This window comes from Anas platyrhynchos, chromosome 2 (assembly GCF_047663525.1).
Source record: "Anas platyrhynchos isolate ZD024472 breed Pekin duck chromosome 2, IASCAAS_PekinDuck_T2T, whole genome shotgun sequence".
NCBI lineage: Eukaryota > Metazoa > Chordata > Aves > Anseriformes > Anatidae > Anas > Anas platyrhynchos.
This window is the reverse complement of record NC_092588.1, coordinates 130,603,567-130,625,606: the sequence shown is the minus strand read 5'-3', so window position 1 is coordinate 130,625,606 and position 22,040 is coordinate 130,603,567. Positions and strand designations below refer to the sequence as shown.

At 39.2% G+C, this 22,040-nt stretch overlaps 1 long non-coding RNA gene across 6 annotated transcripts in view; it reads left to right on the top strand.

Annotated features, from left to right (window-relative positions):
- Positions 1-22,040, top strand: part of LOC106015582 (uncharacterized) — a 320,191-nt gene that overhangs the window by 15,870 nt on the left and 282,281 nt on the right. For 5 of the 6 annotated variants that reach the window (XR_011807003.1, XR_005263736.2, XR_011807002.1 and 2 more), the window contains exon 2: positions 15,852-15,971. The exons of the other annotated variant lie outside the window; for it this stretch is intronic. This is a non-coding gene — a long non-coding RNA (uncharacterized lncRNA). The remainder of the gene's footprint in view (positions 1-15,851; positions 15,972-22,040) is intronic. 6 annotated transcript variants of the gene reach the window in all.

The following is a 22,040-nucleotide window of genomic DNA, read 5'->3' as shown; positions in this document are numbered from 1 at the left end:
AACAGATATGGAAGACTATAGGCTCCTGAGCAATGCAGTATTCCTACTGCCCTTCTTACTCTCAACAGTCACTCCAAAGTTACCCTGCTGATCAACAAGAATCTCATGAACAGCCCTCTATTCTTGTGGAAACACCCACTGAAACACTTCGTGATTTGGAGAAGAGGAAGACAAATACCTCTTGGGCTCTTGCTGCTCCCTGATACCGTGTTTTACTGATGAATGCTGATCCACTGGATCAGCAGAGCAAAATAGATGCAGGCAGAAATGTGTGGTTATATTGCTCTGTTATTTCATAGTGCTGTTTCCCCCCCCCCCCCAAAAAAAAAAAAAAAAAACAACATGCATCTGTCAGCTCACATAAGATATATAAAAAATATTGTATTTCAAAGAAAATACAGCAAAACCTAGTCTGCTTGGCAGCCACAGAAAATCTCTCTAAAACTGTAATGAGAGCTGGAGTAACATCAGAGAAGGTAGAAACATTTTGACCCTGTACTCCTCAACTCTGGCAGCAGTTTATTATCCTGCAGAAATAAGCCCATTGCTGGGATGTCTCAAAGTTCTCCAGAAACAATTTTTCTACTGATTGTGTGTGCATGCATATATATATATACATACATACATACATGTGCACGTGCTTGCGTGTGTTTTGCTTTTCCTAGCCCTTGTCCCACGTGTCTGAGGGTTCAAGGAGGAGGGGGCTGGCCTAGGGTTGCTGTGCCCTGCTGGATTGTAGAAAGCAAGCCTCAGCGCAAGGTCAAAGAGAGTCAAGTGCACCAATTCTGTACAGTGGGGGAAGGATTTTTCTTGGTTTTGTACCTGTGTTTTTTTTTTTTTTTTTTTTTTTTTTTTTTTTGTGTCTGTTTTTACTCCTGCTCCAGATCTTTTTCTAATCATTAATATGTTTTTTTTGCCCTGGTGGAGCCTCTTTCCTCCTTCACTCTGACGGCATTGGGGAGGGGGAGTAGGCCTTTGGCAGGGTCTGGAAATCTCTGAGCGCGTTTCCTTTCCCACTGCTTTCCGCTGAGTCAGTGCAGCAGAGGGCTGCTCTGCCAGGCGTGCACTGGCTCTGGAGCAGGGCTCCTCCAGCCGCACCCAGCTGCCAGATAAACAGAGCACTTTGCTTATGAATTCCGTACTTTGGCCGGTTCAAGGCATTTTTCAAAGCTGCGCTATTGTTGTTGTTTCCCTTTGATGTGCAAAGCTGAGTACGAGCAGTGTGCTTCTGCAGCCAAGAGCTTGGGAGATAATGTTATCAGACCATTAGATGAATATCCATGTAATGTTGTTAATATTCAGATAACGCAGACTTTCAAGAGATAATGAAAGACTTTCAGGCCAGCAATGCTGCTGGTAACACGTAGGCTGGGCTAACCCACTTAGAAAAAGGGGTGTACGTGAAATTTCTGCCCTTTTTTAAGGCTTTTTTTTTTTTTTTTTTAACAGCACTCTTTTATGTAATTAGGCAAGTAAATGAGGAAAGGCTTCATGTAAGCCAGACTTGTATCACTGCCCCCACCTAAGCAAAGCACGTGCAAGCGGGAGGAATTTGGCTTGTGCTGTTCTGAGAAGGTTTCTTCCTTGCAAATAGAAGTGGAGAAAACTGTGACTAAGAAAGCCTTGGAAAGTGTGTATGGTAATGCTGTTGTTCTAATTGCAGATGGGGAGAGGGTAAGAGGGTATTTGTAATTTCTTTCCTCAAAAGGATTGGCGTGGGATGTGTGGGCATCACCCCAAGCAAGAATAGAACTAGCTCCCTAAACTTTTAGGATAAACTACACAACCTCACGTTCCTTGGGTGGATGCAGTTCTTGAAAAAGATGCTGTAAGTCAACAGAGTGGGTAGGTGGAAAAATCAGATGACAATTCAGAGCTTGTTCTTGGTATCATGAACGTGAAGCTCTGCAGAGGAATGCTTTCTCCACCCCTGGAAACCACCTACAGCTCTGGAGAGAGTTTTCCAACAGATTCTGCTCCCCCTCCCCAGCAAAGTTGTGACCCATACGCTGAAAACTGCCTTCCATGTAGTCTGCTTTATGGTCTGTTAATGTTATTCTTCAGATCTAGGTAAAATCTGAGAGCTCGGTGATCATTTTCTTCTAAAAATAGAGTAGGTATTTTGCTTATCTTTCAATACAAGTGTCAGGAGCAACTTAGGTTAATTGAGAGACTAACTGAAACAACAAGCTTGTAGTTATTATCCCCAGATCCTTATTTGGTGATTTATAAGGCTACTGGTGCCTTTGTAGTTCCCATGCCCTTTGGTACGTAGGTCAAGGAGCTGAACTGGGGCCCCAACCTACAATTTCCTGGGCAGACACCATCTAATTCTGAGCTACTGAAGTCTCAAGTCTTCTGTGATTGTGAAAAACCTAATCCAGACCTGCAGGATATTATTGTGTTAACTGCAGGCGATAGTCTTGGTTAGATTTCTGAGGGAAAAAGAGATGCTAGGACTATGTAGTCAGTCTATAGCAGCCATTATCATTAATAATGTATTAAAAAAAAGGTTTATAGCCCTGAGGCTATCATCTCAATGATGTATAATCTCGGAAATGTCAAGGTGACTTAGGGTGACGTGATGGACCATGGTATCTCTGAAGTGTGTGCCGTTCAGAAGAGCACATGTCCTGAAATCCACACGGTCCTTGAACACAAAGGCTTTGTTGCCATCTGAATCATAAACATTCTCCTTGGCAAGGGTACAGAGGGAAGCAGCAGCATGTATTGTGTTTACCTCCTAAAAATGTGGGTTTGTTTTTACAGTCTTATTTACCTGCAGAATCATTTATACTCTACTTAATTCCCCCCTTCACTGGGATACAAATGTTTTTTTCTTGTGTTCATAGGGGGGAAGTTAAAAATATTGTGGATCTGGTAGAGATATATTTATCATATTGCTTCAGTTTAGCTAAAAGTTTTTGCAGTTAACAACATGTGTTTGCTTTGTGTGTATTAGCTTTGTGCTGTGTCATCTTGCTTCTCCTAGATAATATTATTCTCTTTATGAGCAGAGATGCTTTTCACTCAGCAGGCTAACCGCTACCATATTCATGTTTGTAAATTGTGTTAAAGCAGCTTTGAGCTCTTCCCTGGGGTCAGTGCACATCAAAGTCAGACATTGATGCCAAAACCTTATGCATAGCTACTCTTTGACAAATGTGTGGTGGAAGTTTTTTTTGTTTTCTTCCATTGGATGTTTTGTTGATACAGTTCTGTTCAATGACAAAAATCACTGAAGATGTGAATGGAGGGGTAGGAAGAAATTAATTCATTGATCAGACTATATTACAATGTTGTCATCACAGACTAGTTCTTCTGAATGTCATCTTCTATGGGAGCAGGTAGTTGCAAATATTTAGGGAAGAACATTCCTAGAAGAGACCAGGTGGTGTAGGCATTCCTCCCATCCCTATGACCTGATGTATTAATTTTATTTTTATATGGTGTCTTTCAACAACAGGTTTTTATTATTTGTGTGTATATATATATAATATTTTTTTTTTTTAATAATGGGCCAGGCTTCCTGACTTCAATAGACTTGCTCTGTACTTGGCATTCTAGGCAGGTTTTCCCACTCTGGCACCACTTGGCTGTCTAAATTAAAATAGCCTCTCTTGTATGACAGTGCAGATGCAAGTCTGCTGGCTCTTGAATGAAGCTAAAATGGACCCTTGCTACTTCTGATACTTATTCTAGAGGATTGACACCTAAGGTAAGCTTGGATCCCACCACAGTCTTGGCTGTGCATCCTGAAAATTGCCCTAGCCCATTGCATGTTATACCACTGAATAATTTTTGGATAATGCCAATACAAGTCAGTGCTCGGTGTTAAAAATCTGGTTTCAGTTGAGTTGGTATCCAAGGTGTCATTACTTTTAGATCTGCAAGCCTGACTGCTTACTTTCTCATCTGTCTTCTGATGTGAAGGCAGATGTGAGCACTTACTGCCTGTAGGTTTTGCTTATAAAGCAGGTGGCCACGTTAGCTGAGGTGGTGCCATGCCTCAGGCTACAAAGTTATGGTGAAAGGCTTGCTCTGTTCAGTCAAGCTTGGTGCTGTCCTAACGTGCTCATGTAGGTGTTTTTTTTTTTTTTCCTCCCAGAATGGCGCACGAACTGAAAAAAAAACTTCATCTGCTTGGCACATGCCCATGGCATTCAGTGTAAACATATCCCTGCATGACATCTGAATGTGTTATACCATGTATGCATTCCTCAGTCTCTCTCTCTGTGAAATGAGGGTAATTCTTTCCTCATTTTTTTTAAGATGTTTTGGATGAAAGTTGTTTAATTGGGGTAAAGGGTTACTGTTAGGAATGTACCTCTTCTCTGTCTACTTATGCTGTTGATATGCAACACTTCCCCCCCCCCCCCACCCCCCCCCCGGTCCTCCCCAGGCACTACTCCAGGGACAGAGAATGAGTTTTGACTGGTCTTCATGCGATCATATCCCTGAGTTCATGGCACTGATCACCAGGGTAGTAAAAGAGCAGCAATCTCTGTTGTTGTAATGCTTTCCCTCATCTTGGCAACAAAAGTGGTTCTTGCTAATGTCCAGTAACTATAACCATATTTAACATATACTAAAACTGTCTCTATTTAGGAGAATTTCCTAGCAAGGAAATAATACAGAGCTGTATTATTATTATTATTTATTTTTTTAAAGCCAGGTAAGCTATCAGTCTGGAAGGATGGAGCACTAAATAAATCCCATCAGACAGCATGTTTAGAGGATATATACAGTTGCTCTAAGTGCCTATTAAGTCTAATTAGCTGATTTTAGTGTGTGGCACAGATAGCTCCCAAGACCCCTTATTTCATATGCATTCTTTTCTCATAAAAGCCTTGATGGTAACATCAGAGGTCTTGGGGCTGGTGAGGATGTGAGTTTTCATAAAAAGTCCTTTCCAGTCCTTTTCTTTTCCTTTTTCCCTGGCCCTGTGGCTGCATTGTGTTGTCGTGACAGGCCTGTTAGGATTGCAAAGTAGCAGTCCTCTCTTGGCAGGTCCCAGAAGAGCCTGATCAGAGGAGTCATTATCTAGTATCTGCCAGCAGCTCTGAGAAGAAAAAAGAAATGGAATTTGGGTCTCCCTGAAGGTGTCTGAATTAAGAGAAATGCAGCCTTCAGGTGCTTATTATGTATAATCATATAGCCAAGGGTTAATTAGGAAAGCTCCTGTGGTATTTCAGAGGTTTGAGAGAGCTCTTAAAGCTGAGCAAACAAGGCTTTGGGATGGAGATTGAAGTCTTAACAAGTAGTCCTGCAGGGCTTTCACAACCCTACGTGACTCTCACTTTCAGTGGCTCAGCTTGCTATTTTATAAGCTGTGACGCAGATGTTAAAGCAAGAATAAGGAAGTATTAATGCCTGATAAGCTCTGCAGCAATTTGCAAAGTTGCCAAGTAATTGAATTTGAAGTAGATTAGAATATTCATGGTCCGAATGCTAGCATGTATACAAGCACATATACAATCTTGTATAGTCATGATAGTAGCTAATTTGTCTCACATATGGCATAGCGTGTACATTTGTGCATTGTTTCCTTGTGAATGCCAAGTTGTCAACTAGCTCTAATAGCATAGGATGTGTTAAAAGAATGACTGAGACTGCGCGAGTCAGAGAAGGAAAATCTTTGTGACAATTATTAACCATGAGGAATCTGTATGCAACTAGACTGTAGCCTTTGTATCTGGTATGCATCAGTTTTTTTGAGCTATAGCTTGGTAACCTTAGGAATCCTGATTAGGTCCTTGAAAGCAGCTGCAAAATAATAGACTGTATAAAAAGAAACAGCACACTTCTGCAGGAAAACACTCCAGCTAGTAGTGGAAATGCTAGAGAAAGGAATTGCAAGGCTCTAAGAAAAGTTCTACCCTCCCACCCCCTTTTTTCTTTAATAATCTTGCCAGAAAGTCCTTGATTAATTTGCCTAGTATAAGATATTTCAAACAGCACCAGGCACTTAAGTTATCCCTGCCTTGCCTCTAGCTTCTGCTCCAGGATGGTAAAAGTCTGAAATTTACAGCCTTAGGCAGATGCATTGGATACCCTGATGAACTGAATCTAAAGATTTCCAACAAAAAAAATAAAGCTTTTGGGAACTCACTTCCTGCATTAATATAGCATTGTGGAAGGTTCTAAAGTAAAAATTACATTTTTGCTAAAATGCAAACTTTTTTCAAACTCTTATCTGCTTGAGAAGCTAAGAACTCTTCACTAATAGTATAATATCTCCAAAGTTAGGAAGAGCTTTATATGTGCAATAACAGAAATAAGACTTACACTAATTATATTTTGTTCTTCAATATCTCCAGTCAGAAATTTCTAACCATCTAGGATCTGATAATAATAACCTATTAAGTTAGGAAACAAATTATGATATTTAAATTCTAATCAGCAGCAAAACTAGTTACTTTTGTTTCGCTTACTGTTTGAGATGTGTGTTAATAAAAACTAACATTGGCTCCCTTCAGTAAGCTGCACTTTGGAAAGCCTGAAAGTACATTGATGGAAGCATGGGAATGGGTTTCTGAGCTGCACTGCTGTAGAGATCACAGCAGAACCCAGTGTCATGGAGCTGGAAATCTGGGCAGGCACTCCTTAATAATTTGTTTGATGTGTAGTATTTATGACAAGAAAATGCATTTAAACTTGTGTTCAAAGTCAGCTGGACTTGGATCATACATTTAAACCCTTCTTGTACTCTGGTTAGTCTCCTTGCCTTGTTCATGGCAGGCATTATTTCAAAAAGGATTGATGTGAGCAAGGGACTTTTCCCTGACTTTAAGGTGGCCTGGACCGGACATTTACTGTTATTTTAAACTTTTTAAAACTGTTTTATCTTGACTGTGTTAATGGACAGTCAAGATTATCTTCAAACTGCATCAGTTATGATCAGCTAAGGATCTCGCTGTTATCTCCTAATGTTAAATAAAACAAGGATATATCCAGGACAAAACCACGGGACAGCTATTTACAGTCATTTGTGTATGAGCAAGATTTACTTTGAGAAGGATCATTCCTAGTCAGTGTAAACGTCGCTTTCCTCTAGCTGTTATGACATTAGAGCTCTGTTACTTATCCTCAGAATTTCAAACTACAGCTAATTATACTGTCATAAATCCAACACAAGCATATACTTCTTGTTGCTCGGTGAACTGTAAATGATATACTATATAACAGAAGTGTGATTTCCATACTCCTTTTTTTTTTTTTTTTTTTCCAAGATTCCTTCCAAATAATGAGTAAGTAGATGAAAAGTAGAAAAAAGGTAAGTAAAATTGAATCAGTCAGTCACGACAACGTACTTTGATCTAGGAGTGGGCTATAGGTTCTGGTGGTGGGAAATCCCCCCAAAGGAGAGGTTATAGCAGTGGAAGAGAAGTGTTCTATAAAGCTACAGGTACGATAAGTTAGGAGCAGAGCCCCCAAAATGGTGAGCTACCTCTGTAAAGCAGACAGTGGTCATTTGTGGGGGATGAGATGCATGCTTTTTTCCCAAAGACTGTTGTATGACCTGGTGTAACAAGTTGAGGGTGATGATCAAGCAAAGCCTTTCCAGATGCAGGCTGTTGGTATTTAATTTTGTTTTGTTAATTGCTTGCAGGCAAGGATAGTGTTCTGAATGTCTCCACAAGTGCCTACCTGGTCTAGCGTAGTGACCACTGGCACAGGGCAGCACTCATCACTCTTAGGGAGAGCTTGTGGTCTCCTGGATCCTCTCAGAAACTGTTGGCTGCTATTTAATAATGACTACTGATTTTCTTCCTTGCTTCTCTCTTTTCTCCTCTAGCTGCCTCCTCTGAAAGCTGTGATCCTCAGACTTCCTGCCACCCACACCATTTGTTGTTCTTTGTGTTTGATTCCATGTTCCTGAGACATCTCTCTGTTTTGGGTTAGGACTTATTACCATGATAAGTCTGCTTGCCTTTCTCCTAGGTGTTTTCAAGATGGACAGTAGCCAGTGGCAGATAACTTGAGAAGAATATAAAGACTGTTTTAAAGCTACTTTTCCCACAGAATGGTTGCTCTTAATGTAAACTGTTGCTCATTAGTTCCTTTTTCCACTTTCCCCTGTTGCCCAATTCCCTTCCCTGAGGGCATTGCCTCATGCTTGATGCAGGTGTGAAGCAGGTGTTCCTTATGACCAAAGACAGTCTATGCGGGGTAAGCGTGTCAGCTAAAGTCCCCACCTGCTTACAAAGCACGTTCTTCAATGTCAAAATAAAAGGATTTAAGGTCAAAGGGTGGGTTTTTGTTTGGTCAGCTGGCTGCCTCCTTGGTATAGCAACTGCAAAAGTAAAATTAGGGGAAGTACAGAAATCTGAATTCTTGGCAGCTGATGTAATTCTAATGTTGACTTTCTCTGTGTGTGTACTTATGTATTTGTGTATATGTATACAGAGAGGCACTTCCATGGAATATGAAAGAAGGAGCCTGTAAGGTGATATATGTAGGGATTGTTCCTGAGCCCTGGTTTTCTTAGGATAGTTGGATCTGTAGGTTTTGCATTCTCTTATACTGGATACCTTTTATTTGTCAGGGCTGGATTTCCTGAAAGTTTATTTTTTATATATATATTTACATTTGTGATGATAGCAATTGTGGCTTCTGAAAGATAAAATGTAGAGGATATTTCTGTGAGGAAATATTAAAAAAAAAAAAAAAAAAAAAAAACCATGTCAATTCAGTGTGTTGTGAAAGTGTGTTGTTGCAGACTTTATCCTCTTGTTCTATGCCTGTGTCAAACTGACCATAATACCTAGAGTTCCTCTTGTCTATTTCCAAACTTGTTCTTCATTTTTTCTGTTTGTTTGTTTTGATTTATTTGGTTTTGTTTTTCTCCTAGGATCTCAGCATGCCTTATTTCATGTATGCATACATGCTAACAAGTGAAATAATGCACAGGATCTTTTGGTTAATTTGCTATGGAAAGTCACGAATTTTCTAAAGAGAATTCTGAAGATGATTTATTAATAGAGCTGAATGGAATTAGAAGCTGAAACACAACAGTCCTACATAGAGGATAAATTCATACCAAGGGAAGCTCCAAAATTATTTGCATAGCTTCAGTAGTTCTCTGCTACCTGGAAAGCTCAAGAGAGGGAATAATATTCTTTCATCCTTGCAATTTATAAGTGTTATAGATATTTCTAATCCACAGCTTTCTCTTCATAAAACTGTTTTCTGTTTCTGGGTTTGGGCTCTTCTGGTACTTGCAGAGGTGTGTAGGGTTTGTTCAGCACTTTCTCTGGGTGTGCCTGAAAAATGTTTTCCTTTGATAAAGACTTTTTTTTCAGAGCAGTCCTCACCACTGAAACTTGTTTTCAATTTAATGCTGATAAGACACTGTTTATTTTCAAAACAAACAAACAAACAAACAAAAAAACAAACCACCAAACAACAACAACAAACAGCTACAAAGTCATATATTATAAATATAAGTGTACAATATATATACACTGTATAATTTCAATTGCAAACAAGTCTGTGTTTGAGCAGAAACCTTGCCTGAGCAGAAACTACAGAGTTAAGTGAAAATGATAGAACTCAGTCTGGCATGCTTCCTTCTTGCAGCTCCTGCTCATAGACTTTCAGCAAAAACTGCTGTAGGGACACTGTCCCTGTGTTTCAAGCAAACATCCTGCTGATGGACTGACAAGTATTGGGGTGGCTGGAACACTCTGTAGAGGGGAGGCCAGGCTGCAAGCCTCAGAATGTGGGGTTTGTTCTCTGAGGTTGCTACCTGAGCAGCTTTCCACAAAGAAATCATCAATTCTCAAAGGTATTTTCTCTGACTTTTGGGAAAAGGGTTTGGTCTGCTGCTGCTTCATGGGGAATGAACTGAAAGCCTTTGATATTTGAAAGCTGAACTATTATGATCAAGTGCATAACTCACATGGGTAGCTGACCAAAAGTGTTCAGTATTAAATAATGTCGTTGAAAAACGGTTTGTTTCCCTATCCTTTTTAGCTGGGCTGCTAACACAGCCTGGAATTTGATTTTGGATGCAGTAACTGTAAGGATCCCACACGTTTTAGGTTTACTGCATCAAATAATTTTCTCTCATGAATGATCTTCAATGTTTGCATTTAATTACTCTGAATGTCAACACTGGCAAACTTATTCTGCTAACTATTTATAAAATATGAATGCAAACAAACAAATCCCTGCACTTCAAACTGAAAAGTGTTTTTTTTTTTTTTTTTTTCAGGCTTCATTGAATTCTGTTAACTTTCTATCTGCCTTAGAGTAGTCCATTCCCTTTTATTAAATTGCTGAGGGGGTAGCTTGGAGCATTTTATTTTTTTCTTTGTGCTCAGCAGCTTAAGAACATGGGAAATATACAGGAGCCGTGACCAAAGTAATCAATTTCCTTTTTGTTGTGTCCAAAGAAAGCAAGTTATGGATTTCACAAAAATGTGTAGTCTGAGCTGCCCAGTAGTTTCTCCCATTACAAGTACTGAGAAGAGATCCAGCGGCTCTATTCATAATAGGCTCTGTTTTCCAGATCACTGCTGTGAGAAACTTGAGTAAGAATAAATGAAGTAAGACTTCAGAGTCTTTGTTTTATGAAAAGAGAATCAAAACAGGTGTAATGAGAAAACAGTTGCAAGAAAAATAACCTGGCTATGTCTGGAAGGTTAAATAATTCTGTATGGATTAGCAAAATAAATTACAATGCAAATGCACTCAGGTGCCGCATCCAGAGGGACTCCATTTTGCAGCTAATTTATGACTTGTTTTCATGTTAGTGGCCTGTCAAAAGAGCTACTTGTCTCCTGTGTGAGGTGTTATCATTCTTGCTAGATGCTGTTCTCTGCTAAAAATTATACTGTACAGAAATAATGCTTTCCAAGTTTAAGACCGAGATACCACGAAGCCCATAGAAAAGAACAACTTCACGTTGGACAAACATCATTTGTTTAGCAAAGTGATGTGCTGCCTTGTTTTATGCCATTATATTGGGTTAAGCTTTCCCTTGGTAGTTCATGAGCAGAATATTTCAGCATTTAATGTACAGGGATGGGAATACTTAAAATTCAGTGTGCTAGCAAAGGCCACAGTGCTGCATGATGCTGCTGCCACTGAGTCACGGCTGTTTGGGTTTTGTCCTTAAGGCTCCCACTTCCTGAGTCAGGGGAACATATAATTAGTGCAAGGCTTGGCTTTTTGTCTTGCATTGTCCTGTTGGGAAGCCAAGAACGTGTTGTTTTAGAGCACTCCTGACTCCAACGCCAGGAGTGAACCTGAAATACAGTGTAAGAGGGTTTTATTTTTCTTAAGCCTGACATGAGGTCTTGTGTAGTAGCTGTACAGAAAACATTGCATACTTCTTGACTTGTCAAAAGGTCACCAGAGCCTTGCATCCTCAACCTGGTGCAGCATGATGGCAGGGACCTGAGCAGAAGACCCAAGCTTGCAGTCATACCCTCCGGCAGGAAAACAACGGATTTATTTCAGAAAAGGGGTCTGAGCTTTGCCTGTGTCAAAGCAGCTCATATTTGGCCAAGCTGGCTCATTCAGACACCCGAATTGCTGCTAAAAGCGTCACACATGAGGAGCTGCAGGGCTGAAGTGTCACGTAAGCGCTGCTGAGTGTAGTTTGTTTGGTGACCAGGTGAAATTCTGATGGTTAATTCAAACCATAATAAACTGGCAGCAGTTCAGACACAGAGATCTTTTGTCTTAATTTCTAATAATTGCTGGCACAGTAAAGGGATGCAGATCCTTTTATTTTTGCTGTGCAGCCTTGACAGCCTCTTTGCATACTGAAGGCTTACTGGTTTCAAGAGAAGCAGCAAATATCCTGTTCACCAAAACGATAATCTTTCATTTGTTTCCAGAGAGGTGTAGATGTCAAATGCTTTCTGAATTGCCAACCTACTGTTGCGTACGCTTTCAGTTTTCACAAGTACATTGGCAATCGAGTTGAAGCATGCTCCCTGCAGTCCTACTTGCATGCCGAGGAGTTCCTGGCTAACACCTGTCAACAGAAACCCTCGTGCACGAGTTACCAGTTCCTAGACTGGCTTAGATGGAGGCACAGCCTTTCACCTCTATGCTCCCCAGCTAATTACAGGGCTGGTTGTTGAATGGCCCAGAGCCCAGTTAGGAGACGTGCCGCTCCCCTAGGAGTGGAATGCTGCCTGCCCATCGCTCCAAGATCATCACTTGCCACCACAGGGCTTAAGGTTAAAAAACAAACAAACAAAACCACCTCATACATCCCGAGTATGGACAACAGAGATGGGCTAGGTGGGTGTGCAGAAATAAAGTAATTCTTCCTCTATTTCTATATGGGTTGTTTTTTCTTTCTTTGATAATGAGCTGTGAAGCTTGTGAGAATAATTTTGCAAAGCATAAATACTTCATCCTAAAATTTGCTTTTGTTGGAGGGGATCTTGATAAAAGGATGTGTGTGCTCATGGGAAGTATGGACAGTTTGGATGTGTAGTCCATGTTTTTCATTCCCTTGCTGTGAATTTATTGATCACTCAATTATTCATGAACTCTTCCCACCAGAGGTCAATGGACCTCTCCTGGAAGGCTGGAAAAACTGTTGACATTGGATCAGAGTAGCTGGAAGAGGCATTGCTGTCAGAGTAATGACTTCCCTGGCGCTTACTGAACTGAAAACACATCACAGAGTATATTCTGCCTAGCAGGATATACTAGGCTGAATTGCGTTGGTATAGAAGCCTAGTTTAGTAAAAAGCTGTTTAAACATATAAATTTATAAAACAAAAGTTTTTGTGTTACAATAAGTTTGGGTGACTTAATTTGGCTATGAAAAGTCGCCAATGTTAATATATTTCTTAAAACATTAAAATTGGAAGCTAAGATTCTTGGGATGATATTTTTAAGGAAAAAAAAAAAACAACTTTTTTTGTCATTGGGGAGGGAATTAGTAAAAATATTACTCTAAGGCTTCTTAAGTGGCTGGAAAACAAGAGAAAAGTTAATTTTAAATGTTTGCGTATTCCATGTACAGTAAGAGTTTGGCACAAACAAATTGCTATGACTTCTGGCCTTGCACAGTTTTGTAATGCCTTGGGAGATGCTACTGTCTACCTGTGACCACTTAGTGGGGCGAGGTCTGCCTGTAGAGGAGTTCTTTATGTACACGTGGCTGATGCCAATGACCCTCAATTCCTGCCAGTGTTTAGACAAAAGCTTGCCTGGCTGTTTCTTGTGGTCATGCACTGGGGTTGCTGTCAGGAAGGAGTTAGTTTAGCAGTGTAGCCTGGACCCATACTCCATTGGAAATGGTGGTATTTCACTCGCTGGTGTGTGGGCTGGGTGATCAGTCTGCAGATAGAGTGTGGGATGTTTCCTCCTGGGTGTTCGTGTGGTTGTGGGGAATTTCAGACCTGGTGGAAAAATGCTCTGTTAGCCTGGCAGCAGTGAAGGGCCAAGCAGTAGAAGCATGCAGCTTCCCAGAACAGCTGGGGCCACCCTGGTGCTCGGTGTGGACCAGGAAGAAGGAGGCCTTGGCCTGGTGGGAGGGAGGGAGCGGGGCTGGGCTGCAACTCAGGTAGGGTGGAAGGTGAGAGGCCTTTTCAGAAGGGCTGGCTTCCACCACTGGTGAATCAGGAGGTCCGGAGCTAGAATTCCAAGAGAAATGCATGTCACTTGTGAGTGGTGGGGTGGGTCATCAGGGAGAACGAAAAATAGCAGGAAAAGGCATGAAACCAACACGCAAGGCTTTGCTGTTTTTATTCACCCAAGTACTGGGAGCTGCACTCACAAGAAATTAAAAAGGAAAACAAGTGTTCTTAATGATCCCAGTGTAAACAACCAGAAATGTGAAAATTTGGTTGAAAAATGAAAGATGTTTTTGATCTTAAGTCCTGTTTAGAAGGATAATTTCATAGGTCTAAAGGTGAAATGGAAAAAAAATAATCCATTTTGAGAGTGGAACAGCAGTTGGAAGTACTGTACAAATACTAACAGAGGTCTGCAGAATACCTCTCTGGAAAGACCAAAGTGTGTGTGTGTGAGACTTCAAAATGAAATGTGTTAAGGAGAGAGAAAAAGTGACAACTTCAATTTATTTATTTTTTGTTCTGCTTACAAATAATGCTCTCTGTGTAGTGTTTAGCTTCATCGTGGGCCTGAACTCTTCTCTCCCAATAGAGTTGGTCAGCGTAATAGTATCTCTCTTTCCCCTTCCTTGCTGTTTATAGCAGAAAGTTTTGTTGATTATTTAGGCTGTACATATTTGAACTTCGTGAAAGAAAGTTCAGACAAATTTGTCTTATTTTCGGTGTGCCCCCACTCAGATTTCCTCCCTAAATTTAGCTCTCAACTATATCTCTTTAGAGAGCAAGCTCTTGTCCTGGGGCGGTGTTGATTTTATTTTACTTTTTCTCTCTAGGGCTCATAAATGAATCAGACCTCCCTCACTTAACACAATCTTCTCAAGAACTTGATAAGGTTTCTCTGCAACCTTTGCAAAAAAAAAAAAAAAAAAAAAAAAAAAAGAGTAGCAGTTTACAGTGAGTGTATATTGAAGCTGCTGGATTATTAGGAGTGTCTGGTAGAGAAATTACTTCAAATCATAGTAGAAATTACCATTCCCTTCCTCAGCTACAGTGCTGGGAATGCTTGTAGTCTGGTGACTGCTTTAAAAGATGTTGTGATTGAAGGTGCAGGGCCATTCTGTTCTATTAATCAAAAATGAACAGAATCTTGTTTAGTTCTCCAGATAATATACTTCCTTTTCTGCCCTTACACAGAGTCTCGGGCTGTGGGCTGGAAGAAATCCCAGGGACCTGTTCATCTGTGCCTGTGTGTTGATGTGAGGTCAAGTGGACTCAGCCCTCCTTGACACATGTTCAGCCAGTGTCTGCTCTTGAAAACCTTCAGGGCTGATTTTCCAGGCTCCCCAGCTAGTCTTTCTCAGGGCCTTTAGAATTTCCTCTAGTATTTAAGCTAAGTGTTAGTTAATGCAAAATAAGCTTTTTTTTTTTTTTTTTTTTTTTTTTTCCTGTTCCTAGTGGCTATGAAAAATAATTGCTTGCTGTCTTCTGGTTTAAAAACTGATACTTTAGATACTTTATGTGCCTTTGACATCATTGACTCCTAATGTCTGTTTTGTGTTTTTTTTTTTTTGGTTTTTTTTTTTTTTTCTCACCATTTCTGTTCCTTTCTAAAATTTTTCTATACCAAATTTTATTTCAATTTAAAAAGTGTCTAACAGATCAGACAGTTCTGATACAATTTGTTCTGAGCTGTAAACTGAAGATACACACTCAGTGGGATTTTGTTTACGGCTTTCATTCTGGATATCTAAATATTTTCTAATTTTACCCTATCCTTCCCAGAGCCCTACTACACACTTCTCTCTTGGCTTCCTTATATCCCTTCCAAAGTTGAATTTACTGTAGCCTCCCTTTGATTTATCATGAATGGCTGCTCAGGAAGTTGGAGGGAGAGGCTGCAAAATGTTAAAAGACTACTAAATTCTTAGCATGGGTCTGGCATGAAGTTAGACATACAAAAATACACTAGACTTTCCTATGGGATTTTGGAGGGGCACAGAGATGTGAACACCAGTCAGACCATTATGATCCATCTGGACAATACCACCCTGACTGCAATAGGGTTGGAATGGTTTACTTGACACTAGGTGTCTCTTTCTAAAGAATTAATGTGATTGATGTTACCTAATATAACACTGCTTTGGAATAAGCGTCAACATTATCCCTAGCTTAGATTCTCCCACTAGTCCTTTCCTTTTGTTCAGCTACTTTGCATCCCCTTCTGTTCCAGTGTCTTATGCTCCTCATGGGCACTCAGCAACTAAAAGCACTTTTTTTTTTTTCTTTTTCGCACCACAGGTATTTATTAAATCAGCCACAAGGCCAGGAAATCCCACAGGATATCTGAGGTCAAGGTTTATCATAAAGTTCTAACATTTATTAATGACGCATCTCAACAGATTTCAGAGGCTGTCTGTTGTAAGTAAAGAAAATTGACTGCAATGATGTTATTTAAGTGGCTGTCTTCTAGGCAGCGTATCTTGCCTGTTCATCCCTGTGTCACTGTGCTGTGAACAGCTGCTGTAGTGAGAGCAGAATAATTTAAGAATCTCAGTTGCACTCCTAACTGTTGAACTGTAGGAAATATTTCATTTATGCTGTGTGAGTGGAACAGCCAGTTTTTCCTCCTAAGGAGGATAAGGACAAAACTGAACTGAAATTACTCATTGTTCACTGCATTTGCATTCAGCAGGAGAGCTTGTAAACAGAGGGCCAATGTTGCTGAATCACTGATTGTGGTTTGCTTTCATACAATGGTGAGAGGTGATGGGTATGAATAATGCTGAAGTCTAAATGTGTATAATTCTTATGCTGCCTTTATTCTCATGGATATGTGGGGCCTTGCCATGTCAACAGCAATTCCCCCTCCCCCCTGCTTCATCCACATCAGTCATTTCTCAAGCTATTTGCATGTGAATCCCTGTGGGCACCCCTTGCAACACTGGGGCTGACCTGCTAAAAGTAGGTCTTCTAGGCTTTCAATCATCTTGCCACACATAATAGCTAAATAATCCTGCCTGCCTGCAAGCAAATGACCTGCATGCTGAAGGAAAGGGCAGATGAAGGTTCTTCCATTGTGTAGTTGTTCCAGCAGGCATGCTGGTGTAGAGTGACATATCACTGACCGGCTATGAAACTGCTCCCAACTTTTTGATATGTGGATGTGACTCCAGGTGTTGACTGAGTTGAATGCTCAGAGGCACAGCAAGCTGAGTGTGGCAGACATGGGTTTCAGACAGGTAGCATCAGAGAATATCATTGCTAAACACTGTCAGGGCATCGGAGCTCTTATTTCTGCAGCAAGTAGAGTTCAACACACTGTCTATGATACCTTTTCTACCACAGAAAGCAATAACGAAGCAGCACTGTGGCATTTGTAAAGCTGTTTTAGCTTAGGATGTGGTGCTGTGAGTGCAGCTGTTGCTGGCATCTAGACTGGCTTGGCACTGTTAGGCAAAGTGGCACTCACATAAGGAGCAGGGAAAAAAGGCGATGAGAAGCAGTTGTAGGAAATACTGTGTTGGGAAACGAGTATTGAGATTCATTAACATACAACAGAATTAGTACTCTCCCTGTGCTGAAGTGATTACATGTGGTTATATACTAAATAAAGGCTTATCTGGATGAGATGTAGTATTATCTCGCAGGATGTTGACTCATAACATAGAGCAAAGTACCTAAGGATGAGCTGATATTTTTATATGTTGCCCTTATCAAAACTTTTTTTTTTTTTTAAACTTTACTCTCAATTATACGGTTAATGAGTTCTTGGAAGTCTTAGTCAGTGCAATATGCCCCTGATTATCTTCCGGTTGAGCAGTGGCAGTCAACAGAGCTGACGTCTCAGTTTTCAGATAAATAGTCTTGCTACTGTTTGAAATATCATGCCAGTATGCTCCAGAGCGTTGTTGTCTGGGAGCAAATGATCATGTAATGTATGGAATAAGTGAAGGGAAAAAAATAACTCATTTTACTCCTCCTAGGCATGTATGCTCTTTATATTCTCCTGGGGGAGCCTGTAAAATGTGGAAACGTGGGGGGGAAGGGAAGAAGATGAGCCCCTAAATTTTGAGGTTATTAAACCTGCTGTCATTATACCTGTTGAAGTTGAGTTCTTGCCCAGTCTTGGATGTTAAGTTCTTCCTTCTGGCATCATCTTTGCTTCTGGGACTTCCAGGGATCTTTTAATGACACAGTTCTGGTCAGATCTACATACTATTGAGGGTAGAGAGCTTGTTACAGTTTTGTTGCCGTCTTGTTCTGGTTCATCTATCCATCCTAAAGTATTGTTTAGATTATTTTAACCTTATTATTTAACCAAATTGGTTTCCCTAAATAGACTTTAAGCTAGTTGTAGAGAGCATTTTTATTTTGTGACTGAAGGAATTTATCAAAAAATTCCTATGTCAGTTTAGGATCTGAAATGTTCTTGTAAGACTTTTAACTGATGTCTTTGGCTTCAGCACTAACAAATGTGCAATTTTCTTCTAGATGAATGTTCTCTTCCTGAAAAAGTACTGTTCCTTCAACGTTTTTGATTTTTTTTTAATCTTATTTTTTGGGGCAGGGTGGGGAATTCGGGGTGGCTGTTTTTTATTTTTATTTTTTTAATTATTATTATTATTATTTTGTTGTTGTTGTTTGTTTCACTCTCTGTCATGGCTGGGGCATGAGACAAGCTGTTCTACTCTTCTGAAAGCAGTACATATAGAGAAAAACAAAAATCAGAAGTGATTAAATTAGTAATAGAGTTGTAGGTTTTGAACCTCTCTTAACAAAACAAATCACCACACATTCATGTAGGTAAATCACCACAATATTTTCTTTTTTGTTTTTCTTTTTTTTTTTTTTAAATAACTCGGACTACTAATTTTCTGGTTTTCCTGCTTTAGTCATGGCTTGGGGGAATAGTAAGTGTAGAGTTGAGGATTCTCAAACTTTTGTATGCAAATATCTTCACTGATTTTGAAGAAAGTAGGTACAGGGGAAAATGTTACTTCTATTTAAGTGTTTACAGAAGTAGTTATTGGCCTGTATTCTTTGAAACCTTTTATAAATTCCACATCCTTCCTGGGCAAACTGTTCTAAAGCCATGCTATGCTTGCAATGTTAGTTCCTCTTTTTCTATTCACTTTAGAAATAGCAAACAGATTTCAGTAACTAATGTATTTCAAAACCATTATATTTTTTTCCAATTTTCCATTCCCCTTCCTTTTTTCTGATGCTCATTCCCACAGTGTTTTTTAGATTAAAGAATTAGATATGTCAGGCCTCATGACCTTTATCTTGCATGGGACAGGAAGATATACTGGGTGATAGCTTGACTCTTAGTATCCCTCTCACTGTGATTAGAACAGTAAATCTGACATCTCAAAGTCATGTTAGGGGGGTTACTTTTGTAAAGCTGTTTTTTTTATTTGTTTAGACATTGGGGAACAGAGAATAACCGTTAATAACTATCAGCGAATTTTAGAAATTAAAATGAAGTAACCGTATTTCAACAACCAAGACTCAGTCCTTGAAATATGTTCTCTTGAGGACTTAAATCAATGGAAGAAAATAATGGGAGAGCAGATGTGTTTATAATTTTAGAAACAAGAAAACCAATCCTAAATTGTACTTTTTGTGGAAAATGTAGCTTAAGAGATAAGGAATAAGTAAATGGGAAAAGTTGATGTTCTTTAGCAGCCAGCAAATCAGATTCTTTCTGGTCTTATTCAAGGAAGAAGATATTCATATAATATATAGTAGTGGGGGAATAGTACCCCACTATTGTTTGTGCTGTTAATAAAGATATAGAAAAAGAATAAATATAAAGCTTTTTTTTTTTTTTTTTTTTTTTTTAATGGATATTCTACTGCTTTAATGTACAATGTTCATTTACAAGAAAATGCCTAAACTGTATGAAAAGACATTTGGAGAACATGTGGAATGTTCATGCTCCTCTGCTTTGAGAACTTATTTGATTTTATCAAAATAAGGTAAAAATTGATCAAATGTTGTTTCCTGGTGGAGTAAAAAAAAAATAAAAAAAAATGTTTATGATGTCAAAGGCTACAGGAAAGAAATTCTGTTGTTCCAGTAATATGGTGTTTGTGACCCTAAGGAACTAGAGTGCTGAGTTTACTGTGAACTGTGTTTTTCTTTGTAGTACTTCAAATTTGTTCTATACAGACTTTCATTCTTCAGGTTGCGCAGTGGAAATAGTGTATACATGTTACAAACCAAGAGCCAGACGTGTGTTTTAGCAAATATGTTATAAATATGTAGACACTTCTCCTTAGGTAAGGTAAGTCTACACAAATTACCAAACAAAAGGAATTCCAGTTACAACTCCTCAGGTTTTTCTTTGTACAATATACAGTTTTGTTTCATGGGAGAGATCTGATGTGTGCTAAGATCTTCCAAGAAATGGGAAGCCCATATTTTCTCCGAGAAGAAATGGATCTGACTGTTGAGAGACAGGAGTCAGTGCAACATGGGACCTCCTCTGAGAGAAAAGGGGAAGTTCCTTTGTGATTAAAGGAAGTGTTTCCTGTTACTTTCATGATTTGATATGCCATGATAGTTTTGCAGAGTTTATCAGTAATAAATAGTATTCAGAATCTTAAGGTTTCTTTTTTCTTTCCCTCTCCTCTTTCCTTTATATCTTTTTTTCCCCTTGTAACAAAAGCTTGAGTTCTGCAGATGTAGTCCCTCTCTACTAGAGAGGGAAGGGTGATTTTTAAAGAAACCAGCATGTGTCAGCTTCATCTAGCGTGGACTAGAACAGTGGAGGGTTGGTATGGCTGGTATTGCTGAGCAGCAATAGGAAGCTCAGAAGAGAACACAACATCTTGGGGAAATTGCAGAAGTTTGCATTGCTTCTATCCATGTTGAAGTTGTCCCATAGTTGAATAAACCACTGCTCTGCACGGCTCTTAACTCCAAGCCTTTCACTAGAACAAAAACTGAATTACAAAAATAAAAATACAAATGAAGTTCTAATTTTCAAATAGATTCTTTTTGTTGCTATGGCTGTTTTTCCTAAAGTACTTTGGTTCATTGAGTAAATACATAGCTTATCTCCTCCATTGATGAGACATGTTTTTTGGCTTTTCAAAAGTGCAATTATATCTGACATGTAGTAAATCAAATGTAGAAAAAATATTAAATTAGGCTAAGTGATTTGAAAGGAAATGCTAATGAGGCATTATACTCAGCATCGAAAGCATCTAGCCAGAGCTGTTGGGTGCAGATGTTAGTGTATATGAAGACTTACACACCTAAAGAAAACAAAACCTGAAATTTTCTTTTAGAGATTCTGAAAAAAATATATTTTCACTCCCCACCAAACTCTAGGTATCATAAGATTCACAATAAAAACATTAGCAAGTAGACATTTAAGGATGACATTTAAGGACTGATTTTGAGTGGGGGTCCAAAGCAGACGCTCAAGAGCATTCTTCATATATAGGTTTCTATAATAAATAGGAATAAAATAGGTAACCTTAACTTATTCTAAGACAAATCTATGTAGTCTATATATAATCTATATAAATCTGTATTGTCTCTAATGATAAAAGACAGGACTTGATGATCTAGACCTGTATTTTCTTTTAGATTAAGGGTAACAAGATTTTTTTTTTTTTTTTATATACACTTGGCAGTAATTTTACAACACCTCTTGCACAGTTCCCCAGTTCCCTTGCAAACTGTGGCCATGTCCTGATTTTTCTCTTGATAATGTTTTGGAACTGTGGTAGAGTGTGACTCTTTTGAAAGAACAATAAGTGAGAAGGAAATGCATAGCATATATCTTATGAATACTCTATTATGAATACTCTTAAAAAGGTGGTAAATTGTAGGCAAAACCTTGATGTCAGAGGACCAGGCTTCCTGGTAGGAAAAAAGGATCAGATTTTAGAAAGTGAATGGGAGTAGGAGAAGGATCTACTATTATGAGTTTAAAAAACAAAACAAACAACAACAAAAAAAACCACCACCATTTCTTTTGATTTTTTTTTTTTTTAACTATAGTGAATACTGGTAGTATTTTGTATCTGCAGTATCTAAAACCGTATACAGCTTTCCATCTCCTTTTCCCAAGCATGACAGAGGAGAAAGAGGATGTTTGAGTCTGAAATGCAACAATCTTGTACCCACTTAAAAATAAATAAAGAAATCATTCAATGTCATCCACTGAAGTTATGTACAATGTCTGTCCACCTGGCTATAATGTCATCTCATCAGTCTCTTGATGCAGAAAAATCAAAGGGCAAGATAAGATCTTTCTCTTACTTGTTGTTCAGTCATCTAGTTGATACAGGTTAACTATTACATTGTTTTATGCAAAGGAAGTTGAAAGCAAATAAATAGAATACAATGAAAGCTATTACCCCAGGACATAGTGTGTGTGCACATTTCACCCTCTCCCCGTGTATTGCAGTGTGCAAGCATGCTTCAAAACTGCAGTGGTGGGACCAAAAAAAAAAAAGGTGGTGTGTG